The sequence below is a fragment of the Dermacentor silvarum genome, chromosome 4, assembly GCF_013339745.2.
Source record: "Dermacentor silvarum isolate Dsil-2018 chromosome 4, BIME_Dsil_1.4, whole genome shotgun sequence".
Taxonomy (NCBI): Eukaryota; Metazoa; Arthropoda; class Arachnida; order Ixodida; family Ixodidae; genus Dermacentor; species Dermacentor silvarum.
Genome location: NC_051157.2, coordinates 30140111 through 30155094, shown reverse-complemented (window position 1 = coordinate 30155094; position 14984 = coordinate 30140111). Strand labels below are relative to the sequence as shown.

At 46.9% G+C, this 14984-nt stretch overlaps 1 protein-coding gene across 4 annotated transcripts in view; it reads left to right on the top strand.

Moving 5' to 3' along the window:
• The window catches only part of LOC119449697 (toll-like receptor 2 type-2), a 63060-nt gene that overhangs the window by 43571 nt on the left and 4505 nt on the right, over positions 1-14984 (top strand). For 3 of the 4 annotated variants that reach the window (XM_037712934.2, XM_049665377.1, XM_049665375.1), the window contains exon 1: positions 11372-11600. The exons of the other annotated variant lie outside the window; for it this stretch is intronic. The gene's annotated coding sequence lies outside the window, so the exon portion shown is untranslated. Of the gene's footprint in view, positions 1-11371; positions 11601-14984 lie in introns of those variants that run through there. 4 annotated transcript variants of the gene reach the window in all.

Below are 14984 nucleotides of genomic sequence, written 5' to 3'. Positions count from 1 at the left end.
GTTGGCGTAATTGGGACCTATTTTAGTGCCCATTGATTGCCGTTGAGTTGCACGAAGTGCTCTCCATTAAATTTAAGATTATTTAGCTCTAATACCAAATTTAATATTTGTTTGATGTTAGTGACAGTCAATGTGTTTCTCAAACAACGACTCTGAAAACGCATGTACAATTGCGCGCATGCCATCGAGTGTGGTATATTTGTATACAGCGATACAAGGTCCAGGGTCACTAAGAGGCTGCTTGTGGGGATACGAAGGCCAATTATTTCGGATAGAAAGTGAGTGATGTCTTGTGAGAAGCGAATGAAGCCGGAATTGCTCTAATTAGGCGATCTATGTAACTCGAATTTTTTATGTTACGGTTACAATCTCTGAGACAATGGGATTGGAACCATCCGGGATTGGAAAATGATCAGTATTTTCTTTGTGTATTTTTGGTAGACCATATAACCTGCCTGGGGTAGGGCTTAGAGGAAGCAGGAATTTGGAAACGGCATCACTGGTCTTGCTTTCTTTTAGAAGGTCACTGAGGGTCCTCCCAACGACTTATTTAAATGCTGAAGTGAGGTTTGTGTCTTCCTGTTCGTAAAACATGATGTTCTCTAGGTGGCGATCGCATTTTTTTCTGTAGTCCTTGGTATTCATAATATGTGTTGCATATTATAATACGGATAGCATGTGTTGGTTTATTGACCAGTTGCCTTCACGCAAAAAGTTTACGTACTACGTGACGCCTGCGGTAGGTAGGATGTTCTACATCCACGGTCATGGTTGTGAGTGGCGACGCTGGTTAACACGCCCAGGGGTGCTATGCAGGATGCCCCGAGTTTGGCGAAACTCGGGATCTTCACGAGCTCTGGCGACGCCCCAAGATCAAAGAACAAATGGTAACAAGACGAAGTTTGTCCATCGGCACACCTCCAATTTCATTGGTTTATCTAGATTCACTCTGGGTGGCTATTATCCCTTGGGCGTTGCCATATGGGCGGTCGACAAACTGGGGCTCACGTGATCATACGGTCGGTGCATGGTCGTGCCTTCTTTCACTTGTTTGTCGTTCCACCAAGTGCAATACAGGCACAAGCAAGTTGTAAAATAAATTCATTTAGTACAATAATATTAGTCACATTAACGTGGGTTGTAAGCATTTTAATGTTTCCACGATGTACACGGAATGTGTATTAGACTAATTTGTATTTAAATACGTTTCGCGTTATGCCACGAGAGGACGCTCGCCCCCCTCTTTTTTTTCGGGATTCGATTGGCACGGCTCGATACGTGCTTGCTCTAGCACTTCCGAGCACCGATTGGTGTGCGCTTGCTTTTCTCACTGGGTTTCCAACAGATCGCTCGTTGCTCCTTTGCTCTAGATTGGATTGGTGCGGCTCGCTACGTGCTTGCGCTCCCATTTCCGAGCAGAGATTGGTGTGCGCCTGGTTTTCACACTGGGCTTTTAACAGATCGCTCGTTGCTCGCGCTAAAGAAAAGCTGCGAGTAGCGCGCGCATCCAGCTACAAGACGAAGTGAGCGTCGGCTAGCGCATAAGTGGTTTGCCGCGCGCTTACCGTGTAAGCACACAGGAATGCCGGAAACCACACATACAAGGGTCAGAAAACTACGCTTTATTTTCTTTTACTTTGCGATACACCTCCATACTGGCAAGCGTCGAGCGATGGCTTCTAACAACCGCAGGAAAGAGTCTTTGTAGTGGCTAGCCCGAGCGATCCGTGGCTTCTAACAAACGCACGAAAGGGTATTTGCAGCGCACGTGGATGTTGACTGCCACCACATGCATCCCAGGTGGGACTCCAGCATCGGTGCAGTTACCCTGTACCCATCGCTGACGAGGGAGCGCTCCACTTTTTGACAATATCTTTCTTTTTTTGCGTGTGAACGCCCGTGATGGGGTCCACAAAGTGCACGCTTTGGTTGACTGTCTACCAATGCGGATTGAGGCATAGCCCCGTTAGCATCCACTAAATTTGGGATACATTTGTATGCGGCCAATTCGTCACTATGAATAATGGTCCCCGGTTGAACATTGGCTGCAATAATGGCGCCTAGCGTCGCCGCCTTTCGTCGGTAGACTTTGAAAGTCGCAACACCCCTCTGGTCGCGCAGAACATGCCGAAGACCCATGGGCCCCCAACTTTAACACCACCGTAATTTTGGCGGCTGGCGGAAAGTTGTCGCCCGTCATTAGGCGGCCTCGATTGTATACTTTTTCTCGCCGCGAAGAAGGCACTCATCAATTTGCGCTATCTACCCGGGGTACCAAATGGAGGTCGCGCCAGCAGCTCGTCCCTCGCGACCTTACGGGGGTAGTTCGTCCTGTCGGCGATGGTGTGCTCCTATAGAGGAAACAAGTCGCCGGTCATCTCCTTCAACAGCCATATGTCTACGCTTTTGCTCACGCAGTACGTGAGCCAAATCATTTGCCGCCTGGAGAGGTGGTCGTTCGGATGGCCGAGGCGGTCCGTGTTGGCGAAGTAACGTCCTTCGCCTCTCTGACCGTGCAGTGCAGCTTTACCGTGTAACTGCGAAAACTGATTTCGGCACCTGTTGCATCGGAAGGCAGCCCGGCTTCCATTCTGAGTCTTCCAATATAATGTGACCACTTCGCCTACGCAGGTTGGTTGGCCCGGGTTGAACCCCAGGTGCTCATAGGTGCCCCAGTACTCCGATGACGACGCCGGACCTGGCCTGGGGCTAGGGCGCGGTGGACGAGCAGCGCTTGAAACAGGAGAGAGCCGAAGCGATCGCAAGAACTTTTCCTCCGCAGCCTAGTCACATCAGTCTGTGCTCGGAAAGCACAATTTTCCCGCCACGCAGTCTCCGCAGACAAGGGCGCTCGCCTAACTCGTCACACAGCCAGCGCACTGACGTTTTGGAAAGGCAAAAACGACGCTGAAACTCTACGTCGGTCATGTAGCTGAACGGGTCCAGATGGTCATATTGACGCTTGCCGCCGCTGGATGCGATGACACAGGCTGCTGCTGCCGCCGCCATGCTCCCGAGTTTAACTCGAGGGGGGTTTCGCGATGTACGAGTTTGGCCCGAGTTCGCGTGTCAATCAAAACCATAGGTCACGCCCCGAGCGAAGCATGTAACTCTTGTGCGCGCCCACCACGGTTGGGCCACGCCCAACTTATTTTTCGACAACAGCGACGTGGTGCGGAACTGAGAGGCATTAACAATCTTGACCGGCGAAATAAAACACGCTCAACGCACTGTCATCGGTGATGTACTCAGCACCACTATATAAAAAAAACCGTCGACTTTCGCTGCCTTATGCATATGTCTTCTTGGGCTGTGATGACCCCACAACACGGTTCATTGCCTGCGTTGTGGCTACGTAGCGCACAGCAAATAATTATCCGCACGTCACTGTAGCTGCTTGCAAGGCGTCGATGCGCCGTGGTGGACGACGATCTTGAGCAGTGCGTAGTGTTTTCCAACGACTACGTATCGCAGCTGTCATTTGAGATGGCTGCTCTGTCAGTGATATAGTGCAGCAAACACGGTCAGCGGTCAGCGCAAACACACCCAGTGCAATGGCATTTTGTCATCACAAGCACGGCACACTAAACAATTGCAACGCCTTCCTGCGTTCGAAGTCTAATTTCCTAACTGCACACAAGAGCCCTCATCCACCAAAATGCGATTGCTGCGCTGTCGTTACGATATCCATCTGCGATCGCTCTTAGCTCAGCAGCAGAGGCAATCGGCAAGCACATTGGAGTGGACAACACACTTAAATTCTGCGCACATGCGCACGAAGGCACCTTCAATGGGCAAGCGGTGACAAGCGACGAACTGTGTCGCTGGGCAGCACGCTCGTGTTCGCAATGCATCGCGGAGACTTCGCGCACGCAGATAAACTGGTGCATTTTCATTGTGCTGCGTCACTACGGACCCAGGATACCACACAGCCATTTTGCAGCGACAGCCGTTGCTCCTGTCTCTATGGCTAAAGTGTCGTTTCAGTTGGTAAAGCGGCGGCCTTAATAGCCACCGCAGTGAAGCACCTGCGGTGAACAGCCATGCCGCAGCGCTGCGTTGCCATTCCCCTATTAGACAGGGAATGGGCAGATCGTTGTCATGACTGACTTTATTGAACATAGCACTGCAGCGCCCCTGGTGACTGCTCACCGCATGAACTCCCTCGTGCGTGTGACCCTCTAGAATGTATCCGCTTGTAAGCTTTCGCCTCACTGTCGCCACTCGCGGCAAAAAAGTACAAAATTTAATAATTCATTATATGTCCGTTGGTCATCACAAATTTACAGCATTCAAAACAAAAAACCGATACTTTAAGAAGTAAAATGTTGGTTATTTTATTTGTTGTATTTCAAAGTATTCGATTGAGGGAAAGTATAGGTGCAAGAATGCACCGCATGTGCCCTGTTCGCATTCGACGGAGGATAGAAAGATAATGCCCGAAAAAGGAGGCACGCCCTTGACGCGCCCGAGAAAGGCGTGGCAAGCGGCTCACGGCAAGTGTGCAGACAGACAGCGGGACTGTGACGGTATTGCTAAATTGCGATAATACGTTGACAACAATACGCGGCGCTGGCGCGTTTTGTTGCGCAGTCCTCTGTGCTTGAAGCCCGGCAGCACTGTGCCGCGCAGGGTGCGCTCATGTTGTCATACGCGGCTTTATCTCAACATTTCTTTTTGCCTGCTGTTATTGCACGTTCCTTGCTATCTCCGTTCACTGACTGCCATCGAGCAAACTCGGGTAAAACTCGGGTGAACGAGAAACTCGGCGCATCCTGCATAGCACCCCAGGGTTAGTTCTAGTAGACAGACATAAATACTCCAGAAAGCGGATTGGAAAACGGCACCACGGTAGCTCAATTGGCAGGAGCATCGCACGCGTAATGCTTCGACGTGGGTTCCTATCCCACCTGCGGCCAGTTGTTTTTTCATCTACTTTAATTTCCGTTTATTTTATTCAATTAAGAACTTCAAATGATTTTCCCTACGTTGTCGTTGGTGTCATTGTTTGTTGGCTTCCTATGATATGTTTCACAAATATCGGGCGCCTCGGTTTCCTTTCTGCTCGTTCATTATATATATATATATATATATATATATATATATATATATATATATATCAGCGAAGCCTAGAATCCCAGGATCCGGCACAGAAATAGTTCCAAGAATGGAAGCACGTATAGGGAAAATAGCAGGACTTAATTGACGTTGCCGCAGGGGTCCGGCCGTCATCAAGGGTGATGAAGGGTGGACCCTGGTCGGAACATCAGTAATGTCCGGTTATTTTTCTTACGTGCTTATATTCTTTGAGATATATATTGTGGGCGTTTATCACGCACATATTCCTCATCTGTATATTATCATCATCATCCTTACTCTTTTGCCTATACTCCTCTTCGCCTGTATATGTGATCATCATCATCGCGTATGTGCTGCGCTGGTTATTTCTACAATGTGCCGTACATATCATCTGCAACAACTGAAACGCAGAAAGGGAAAGGAGTAGAAAACACTGACGACCCGACCAATAACGAAGACGATGGCATCATTTGAGTGACCATTGTGCGCACACACACACACACACACACACACACACACACACACACATATATATATATATATATATATATATATATATATATATATATATATATATATATATATATATATATATATATATATATATATATATAATAGTGCAACTGACAGTTGCACTATGGTCTTATGACAGTTGCACAGGTCGCTTCTGACAAGCAGCAGTTGCACTTCGCTCCTCGAAGACGCGGGAAGTGTGTCTAGTGAGCTCCTGAACAACACTTTGCAATGAACGCGGTTTAAATCATGGATCCAGGGCCTCAACGAGGTGCGACGTATTGCTGACGCATTTTTCTCGCTTTTACCGCTAAATCGCCACTGAATGTTTACGGAACAATCTTCCTCACTGTTATCGTGTGCAACGGTATCAAAAAAATGGCATGGCATCAGCTATAGCCTTGGGCTGAATTCACAAGGTTGGGACCTGACATTCACAGGGTCGTCTCACTACGCGGAAATTTATTACGATCTAGCTATAAATTCCCATATCTCTGCTCTACGGTTAATTAAAACTGATGAAGAGCGTGTACAGCGTGTGCTGATTTTATCAGCACATCTTATGAGAGCATGTCTTCAATGGTGGTATGTCGGAGAGAGAGAGGGAGAGAAAAGAAGCACAGAACACAGGAATGTTAACCAGAAAAGCATCTGTTTGGCTATCCTACACTGGGAAAGGGGAACCGCGGAATCGAAAGGAGAAAGAGAGAAGAAGGCGATAAAAGTGTACATGTGCGCGCACGGCACCACGCGGTGAAGGGTTCTACCACAAGCCTGTCGTTTTCAAGAAGCACACAAGTGCATTCACTGCCTTCTGGGTGAATAACCACATGATATGATTGAAACTGCTCACGGTTTTCAGGTAGCTCAGATAATTTGGGACATTTTGTATATAAGATAATTCGTAAAGAACGCATGAGAAGTTTAGGGCATTTATTTATTTCAGTCCTTCGAGGCTTGTTCCGTTCTATTCGCCACTATACAAGCGATTGGTATCAGCGAATGATGACGTAATGTTCTTTTTAGGTAAGCAATTGCGCATTTGACTCCTGGACAGGTGTCGCAAGTGCTGCCATTGGCAAGAGTGAGTTGTTTTAGAAATCCAAAGTGTGACCCTACTTGCCTTGGTAACGTTGCATCGCCTGAGAGCCGTAAATCAGCTCGAAGTTGCATACTCATGCGTGTGTCTCTGGAGGAACATTTCGGAGCTCGTGAGTCCCGTGAAGGAAAATGAGAGAAAAGAAGGCAAGATTGCTTTTCAATAAAGTGCACGCAACGCCAAGGTCAAATTAACATCGTTATGGAGACGGCACGCTGGGGTGGCTCTCTTTTGTGGTGAAGGACGCTGAGCCAATTTCGTGCGCACCGAAGTGGAGGCGGTCGGACATCGTAGGGAATTTCCCTTTTTAGCCTTCGTGCGTGTTGCGCGGGTCAGGAGTCACGTGCTTGTCGAGCGCGAAAGTGTGGAAGACGAAATGGGCTCCCAACTTCAGTGACCAAACTTCGCCGAAAAGTTTACTTGGCTGAGAAACTGTTGTGAGAACTATAGTTCGTCAGAAAAAAAGTAAGACCTCGCAGAAATTATTACACAAGAGCGTGACAAGTGTATTCATTCGAGCGCTCCTTTAAACACAGCATCCATCTTCACCTATGCTCTTTGTTTGGTTGTGCACAAACTGTATCTTTCTCTACAATTCGACGTAAAGAGACAAATCCTTAGGGCCCGCCATATATGATGATGTGGTCAGCGTGGTAAACGCTGGTGTGTTTTCTGACCGCTGTATTTTTATTTATTTATTTTTTGATAAATAAGCGTGCAATCGACACGCTGTTCGGATGTGGTTACGGTATTGCCGGCGCTCAACGGCCAGCCAATAAAGGAGTCGTATAAAAGTGGCGCATTGACGATGCTCATTTATTTGGACGGAAACATGGAGGACTATCTTTAGTTGCCATTGGATTTGTTGCTCTTGTCATGATTGTTAAACGTCTGTGTCCAGCTTTCCGTAAGATTTCCGTGAAATCACTGCAAGGAAGTGACGACGAGAAGTTGTCCTGGAACTCGCCTGAATGCATCCTTGTTTGCACTGCCGCATTGAATAGCCCTTGGCGACAGCAAAACGAGCGTAGCATGTTTTCCTTGGTGTGGTCGTTGTGAAGGTTACACCTAAAGAAAACGTTGCACACGTTCACTGCGCTGAAACTGGCACTGTCAGAGTGCTTCTTCTGAAAACTCAATAGTGACGAACTTCGAGCTTATTGTTTAAAGAAGAAACATTGTAACGTGTCGAGCTAAGCGGTATTAAGGGGGAAGTGGAGCTGCGCAGATATTTATGCTCGCAACACAAAGAAGTCCAAGAAAATTTATTTGTGAGTCCAACGTTTATTATAAGGCTTATTTGCTGATGGGCTCCTACTAGAAAGGATTACAGGAGAAGCCAGTCTCGTTAAACAATAGAGAAGGAAATGCATTGAATTACCCGCACACTTCAAGGGCCGATATGCGAAGCGTGATTATTATAGTACTGCTATTAAAAAAAAGTTACAGGGGCACTACGTGCATTTAATGCGAAAGCATTCTGGCGTGTCGACTATATCGACGTGCATACTATTTCGATGTCCATGTCATGTGACATTGTCATATGACGTCATCACTTCTGCCCTGGCTGCCAAAAGGCAGCTGGCAGTATTGTACAAGTAGTGTGACCTTGCAACTTACGGTTCTTACTTGGTCATGTCACTATGGCCGATGGTGTGATCCCTGGGTCATGTGCTCGAATAGTGCAAAGTCAATTTTGAGGGTGGGCCACCCAAATTTTGGGGGAGGGCGAAGTCAATTGTGGGAGTGGGCCAGGTTGGTTTTTAACGTGGGTCAACTCAATTTCCGTATTGGGCAAGGTCAATTTTTGGGGTGCTGGGCCAACCAAATTTTGGGGGTGGACCAACTCAATTTTGGTAGTGGGCCAGGTTGGTTTTGAACGTGGGTGAAGTCAATGGTAAAGTCTTTTTGTGTGTGTGTGTGTGTGGGCCAGGTCGGTTTTCATTTACATTAAAACGTGATGTCATCACTTGGTCATGTGAGCTTTAGTACAATCGGATGCTAACGCCGGATTTTCCGCTTCATGGGACATGTAATGCTCTCGCATTAAAATATACTTTTTGCCCAGGTCCCCTACCCACTATGTTTCGAAGGTCGCCGCGTAACTAGCATATCCACTGTAACATGGCAGAATCAGGCAGGAATATCTTATCTGAGAATATTTCCCAGGTGCTTCCAGTTTCCGACCTACATGTTGGAATCTATATGAGAAGCGAAGCTTACGTGAGATGGCCAATTAAAGGCTATGCAAGTGATTATATTCTGCACAGCGGTTTGCACCAAATGGACATGATTTACCACGATCCGTTAACGTTACCCAGCATCTTAGGTCCAATGTCTGGCCCTTCAATATAGCGGTGGGTTTTTAATGTATTGTTCAAATACCTGTAAAAGATTGGTCTAATCGGAAAGCTTTAAAAATTCACCATTTCATATAGGAGTCTAAATTCATCCGCCATCTCACCTGTAAATATTAGTATTAGGTCAACTTTCGCATTTCATTATTTTTCACTCTTTGGAATATTTTAATTCCATTCCCCATCCCTATACAGAGTAGCATGCCAGCGGTTGCATACGCACCGGCAAAAATCTGTTTTTCTGATAAAGAGTCTCTCTCTCTCTCGCTCTCTCTATCTTTCACCATAGCGATTACATGTCTGGCAGGCAAGATGGTGAGACGCGGAGAACCCCAACACGTGACCCACGTGACCGCGCATTATGCGGTCTCCGGGATCTGCCCACTTCGCTACGACACTGTATCCAGGGTTGGCACGCCCACTGAATTGGGCCGATCCTGGAGATAGTGCAACAGTAAACTGCACTTTACTCGGCAAGAGACCCGGACCAAGCAGACGCGCCAAACCGCGCGAAAGTAGGCAAGAAAGGCTTGCTTTAATCAAGGATTTCTGCTTTTGATGACGCATATTTGTTGCAGTGAGAATATTTAGGCAGCATTTCTTGTATCACGGTGTATTTCCGCAGAAAACAAGGCCAGCCAATCTGTAGAGGTAGTAAAGATGGGAGTGTTGTCCTGCATGTGAGCTAATCGGCCAGGCGGCGGCCGATTAGCTCACGTTGTGACAGCTGCAGCAGCAGGAGGAGGAGGACGAATGTCGAAGGAAGAGGGGCAAAGAAAGCTTCGGCTTTAAGACTTGTTCTTACGCTTTCATAACACATATTTTTGGCGGCACAGTGCAGTTCTAATTCGAGCGTATACAAGAGGATCTCCTTCTCTTATTTGTCTTTTCACTGTGTTTGTCCATATTTTCACCAGCGTAAACCTGTAGTGTAGTGTAGTGTAGTGTAGTGTAGTGTACAGTGTTCGCGACGGCATGAACAAATTATGCAGCCCGTGAGCCAGCTGCTCATGCACCTTTACATATCACATTATGGTACTGGCGATATATGCTACTAAAAGCATCACTGTTTCCAAATAATTCTGCCACGTACCGTACTGCCAGAAATTAGACGGCGGTGGTAGTTCGCTAGACAATGCTTCGCCACACTCAGTGCACAGAAGTCTGGGCTCAGTTGCATGGGCTATGTTGAATGGTAGCGTAATAATTTGTTGATTGTGTAGAATTCGGACATCGCAAGTCTTATGGGGAAGGCCAGAGGACCGGTGCCGCTCGCTAACACGCTACATGTCCAGGTCCGTGTTTACTGCCATAAGTATCACCCGAAAAAGTTTTCAAATACCGATCAATTGCTAATATTATTTACGGTACATTATCAATGATCAAGTTGTCACAGTGTAATTTTAAATACATAAGATATATGCGTTCAACAAGATGTACCATGTGTAAAGATACACACTAATATGCTATTAGATTAGAGTAAGTGCATAAACTACTAGATATATAAGAAAAAAAGGCAGTTGCTTATCTCTGTCGTCGAGACCCTTAACTGTTCTCTTGAAACTTAAGGAACTGTCACGCATGTAGCAACATAACCTGAACAAACCACGCAAGCATCACACTGCGCGCTTCTGAACTTGTCCAGTGTAAGCAGCTGGTGTTCGCGGTCTCCAAGAGCTGCATCAAGAAATTTCAATGGCGATTCAAAGTGCTCAGAAAGGTGACTTCCCGTTCCATAGGGTTCCTCAAATGGAAAGTTGAGAACCATGACACATCTAATTGTAACATTAGGTACAAAGGAAGTGTATGCGGTTCGTCAGAAAGAAACAGTTGACGCTCCGGAGGTGGAAACTTGCTCCAACGCCGTTTCGGGTCATTGGCTCCACCAGCAGAGCTAACCACGAGGATATCGAGTTACAGGGCCAGGACAACTTAATCTACAGGTCGATGCACTGACCTATTGATGAAACAAACGAGTAACGCTTGAATTCTTTGTTTCCCCACCTGTGTTGGTATTTATTTTTCTAATAGGCACGGGCGAGAAATACCCGTAGATAGCTTCGTAGTCCTCTTGAGAGAGTGCGTCACCGCATCTCCACTAGCAAAATCCATCGACTCGCCACCTGCAACGACGCCGGAGCATGACGTTTCGACCTCAAAGGACGCACTGCGGAAGCAGCCGCGTAATTACCGCACGAGGCGACGCCGAATGACACCAACGGCCAAAGAGTGAAGACCCGCCAAAGTAGTGACGTCGAGGGGACACGGCTGATGACGTAGCCTCGGACCGCGCATGGAGAAAGCAGCGAAGACCAGCGGCGGGGTTTCCTCCGACGGAGTGCCGCCGAGGTAACCGGCTGCTGCCCGATGCGAGCGAGCGACGTGTGTGTAGTGAGGAGTGCGCCCTTGAACGTGGTCGACTGCGACGAGAGAAAGAAAGCCACCACGGCCGCACAAGGCGGGATACCGAAGTTGTTCCCCATTCGCACGTTAGATTTCTCGCCGGTCGGTTGCAGCAGCCGCGCTCTCCAGTCGCTTCGGCTTATGAGAACGTGAGTAGATCCGCTTGGCACGAGCCACTTCATTAACGCAAGGGAGCATGAACGAATCTTAGCAGTGTCAGTGAAATGATACAGCTTATAAGTGCAGCGGTTCTGTTCTTGAGTTTCTTGCCAGTCATGCTCGCCAACAATGTAGAGAAGGTGAGGTAGGCTATCGTTCTTCGATTTCTTTGGCTTTGAAGAGGAGGTTCGTTAAGTGTTGTATTAACTATCACTCATGTGTCGATAGTACTGTGATGAAGTTAGGAAATTTGCAGGCGCAAGTTGGCATCAGCTAGCGCAAGACAGGGGTGATTAGAGATCGCAGGGAGAGGCCTTCGTCCTGCAGTGGACATAATATAGGCTAATGATGATGATGATATGATGATGATGATGATGATGATGATGATGATGATGATGTGTAGAGTACTTATTGCATCACGCTTTGAACCCAGAGTGTTGTATTCAGAGACAGCACTTAGCTGTGCTGTCCGTTACGTGATGTTGACGGCATAACGCACGGTAAGGGGTGTGCAGATACTTCTCCTCCTGTGGGCAGGCACGTCGGTCATGGCTTATTCTTCCTCTAAGATGTGTTCGAAGGACGATACTTTGGTTAATATTCTAGCGCTGACATAAAGGTCTCATAAATAACTTCACAGTCGGTAATGCTTTGTAGGAGCGCACTGGAGGCCTGTCAGGGCCATCGCCTACAGTTTTTATGACTTCTTATGGAGATCGAAATTACGCCAATATGCATTTATGACGCTGACTAAAATACACTACCAAAACTTTCTATACGTTGTTTCTGTACAATGTACCAGAACAAGGTGCACAGGCTTTGGTGTATAGTCTTAATGAGGCACCTAATACTCTCATAAACAAAGGTTCGTAAACGATGGCTTCCGAAGGCGCTGGAATGGTAGATGCTTAACTTTTACTTTAACTTATTCGCACATCAAGATTCCACATGTGACGACTAAGTGCGATACTTGGTACTTCACACCAGCTTATAGCGTACTTCTTTATATGCTGTAGTGGCTATCGGAACCGATAGACCCACGGATAACTGCAGTAGCAGGGAAACTTGGGCAATAGATGGTAAACGATCATACTTGACAAATCAGTACTAAAACAGCCGAGAACAAAGAAAGAAACTTGTGTTGAGACCATGCTCCTGATGATGATGATGATGATGATGATGATGATGATGATGATGATGATCCTCTGTTATGGCTCGTACCTACTAAGGGGGATATGCCAAGAATAGGGCGGCAGTAGGTAGCTAAAGAAAATTCTAATTTGAAAATGAGAACTGCAAAGTAAAAGAAAAAAATAAGATTTTGGAATATCTAGACTAGTATGCCAGCGATCAGTTAGACTTACTGAAGGGTGACATTTAAAAGAGGTTACAATCAAGGAGAGAATAAGTACAATGTTAGTAAAGAATTTGGAGAAACCAATTTCAGTGAAATGAATGCTGATCTAATAGATATAGAATAAAGGTAAAATAATTAGCAGGGTAATGGGGTAATCATTTTGTTTCAGTTAAAAAAATGAAACACTGTGCCACAAACGCCTTTGTGACTATAGCCTGGGGTCGAGGCCCCAAATGATAATAATACCGGTATTACTTTTATTCCCCTTGCTCCCTTTCCCCAGCACAGGGTAGCCAGCCGGTCTGAGAACTGGCTAACCTCCCTGCCTTTCTGTCTATTCCTCATTCCTTCCTTCCTTACCGGTATACTTAATTTTAATCCTATTCTGCAGAGTGGAGCTTTGAGTAAAATCTTTTTCTGGTTTGAATATTGTCGGCATGATAAAAAGTAGTGGTCTATTGATTCAATTTCCTTACAATTGTGGCATAGAGGGGACGTCGTCAGACCAGCTCTATGTAAGTAGAAATTCCATTGCGGGATGCGATAACGTAATCTGGTGTATGTGGCTTCCAAGTGCCGAGAAGGACTCCACTGTTTATTGCAGCAAAAACCGAGATGCTGAAAGTCTGGAGATGGTATCAGCGATAATTTGGTTAAATCGTTTTGTATTTGTAGCTCGTTTTCCTTGTCCTCTTCTCTTCTAGCGCTGTTTTGATAGTACGTGAGACGAGCAGCGAGTTTTCATTCTGGTCTGGTACTAATTATAGCCTTTTGTTTCACAGTTGACTGAGCGATTTCGATATTTTGACAACTCCAGAAAAATTGCTAACTTTAGTTACCCAGCCAGACCACTCTACGACAATAACGGTACCGATGCTGTGTCGTCTTCGTTTCGATCAAGTTGGTATCAGACTTTCCGTTTTTGAAAAATTTAACGCAATCAAATAGGTTTGTGAGAGGAAAGTGACATCACCAAAAATATTCTTGTTGTCGCGTCATAACCGGGCAACAGAAATACGCCCTGGCGGAAGCGAGAAGAAAAAGCGTCTTGCAGCCATGCATTGTCCCACTAGGCCAACACGTCAGGAGCTTCCGCGGCCCCTGTCGACCAGGATCGACAGACCCTTGGCAGCGGCAAGCGATGGAATATTCCATCCAGCAAATGTGCCGACCAGACAAACAATAACGAAACACCCATGCGGCCGGTGGCAAACGACCACCTTAATTTCGACAAAGTAAAATGAGCTCGACTAGGGAGCCATTAGACGGTTTGTGGAATCGAGGAAAGAGCACATTGTGGAGCTCCTGCGCTTCTCCCTTTTGCGTCGCTTGCTGGCTTGCGTGGGCGACCTTGAGGTATATGAGATGTGCTCGGGGTGATGGGCTCACGCTGTAGTCGCGCATCGTTTCTCTTTCTTGATTTGTGTGCTTGTTTTCCTTCTTTCGTGCTTGTTCCTTCTTTGACTTTATGTACGGCTTGCGCGCGCGTTGGCGTTTACATCGAGAGAGCCAGCCTGTTTCGCGGAAGGAGATGTTATGCGACGCTCGACAGCTCGCCTCCATCTTGCAAGAGGCTGGTTAAAACCGTGCAGCCTTACGAAATCTAAAGCCGGCGTCAGTCAGTCAGCAGCCCAGTTCGCAAAGCTATTCACACGTAAGGACGTTATTGTGGCAGCAGTTTGTTTGGCCAGCGTTAAGTTTGCCGAGCCTCCGACCAGCCAATCCGCAATTACTTTCACGAGCAACCGGTTTCGCTCCCCGATCCACCCCCTGACCGGTCGACACCAGCGATTAATTCCCCATAACGCTGTACGGTATTTTTCTGCGTTGTTCGCCTTACATTGGTTGCCCCTTAACCATGCGAAGTAAGGGTAGTAGTCGTGAGGTTAGGCACGAAGCCGATGCATTTGCATGGCAGGAGATCCTTTTTTCAAAAACATCTAGTAACACACGGTTGGCTTCAGCGGAGTCAAGTGAATTTGTTTCCCCTTTTGTGCATACGTCCGGACGTCACCGT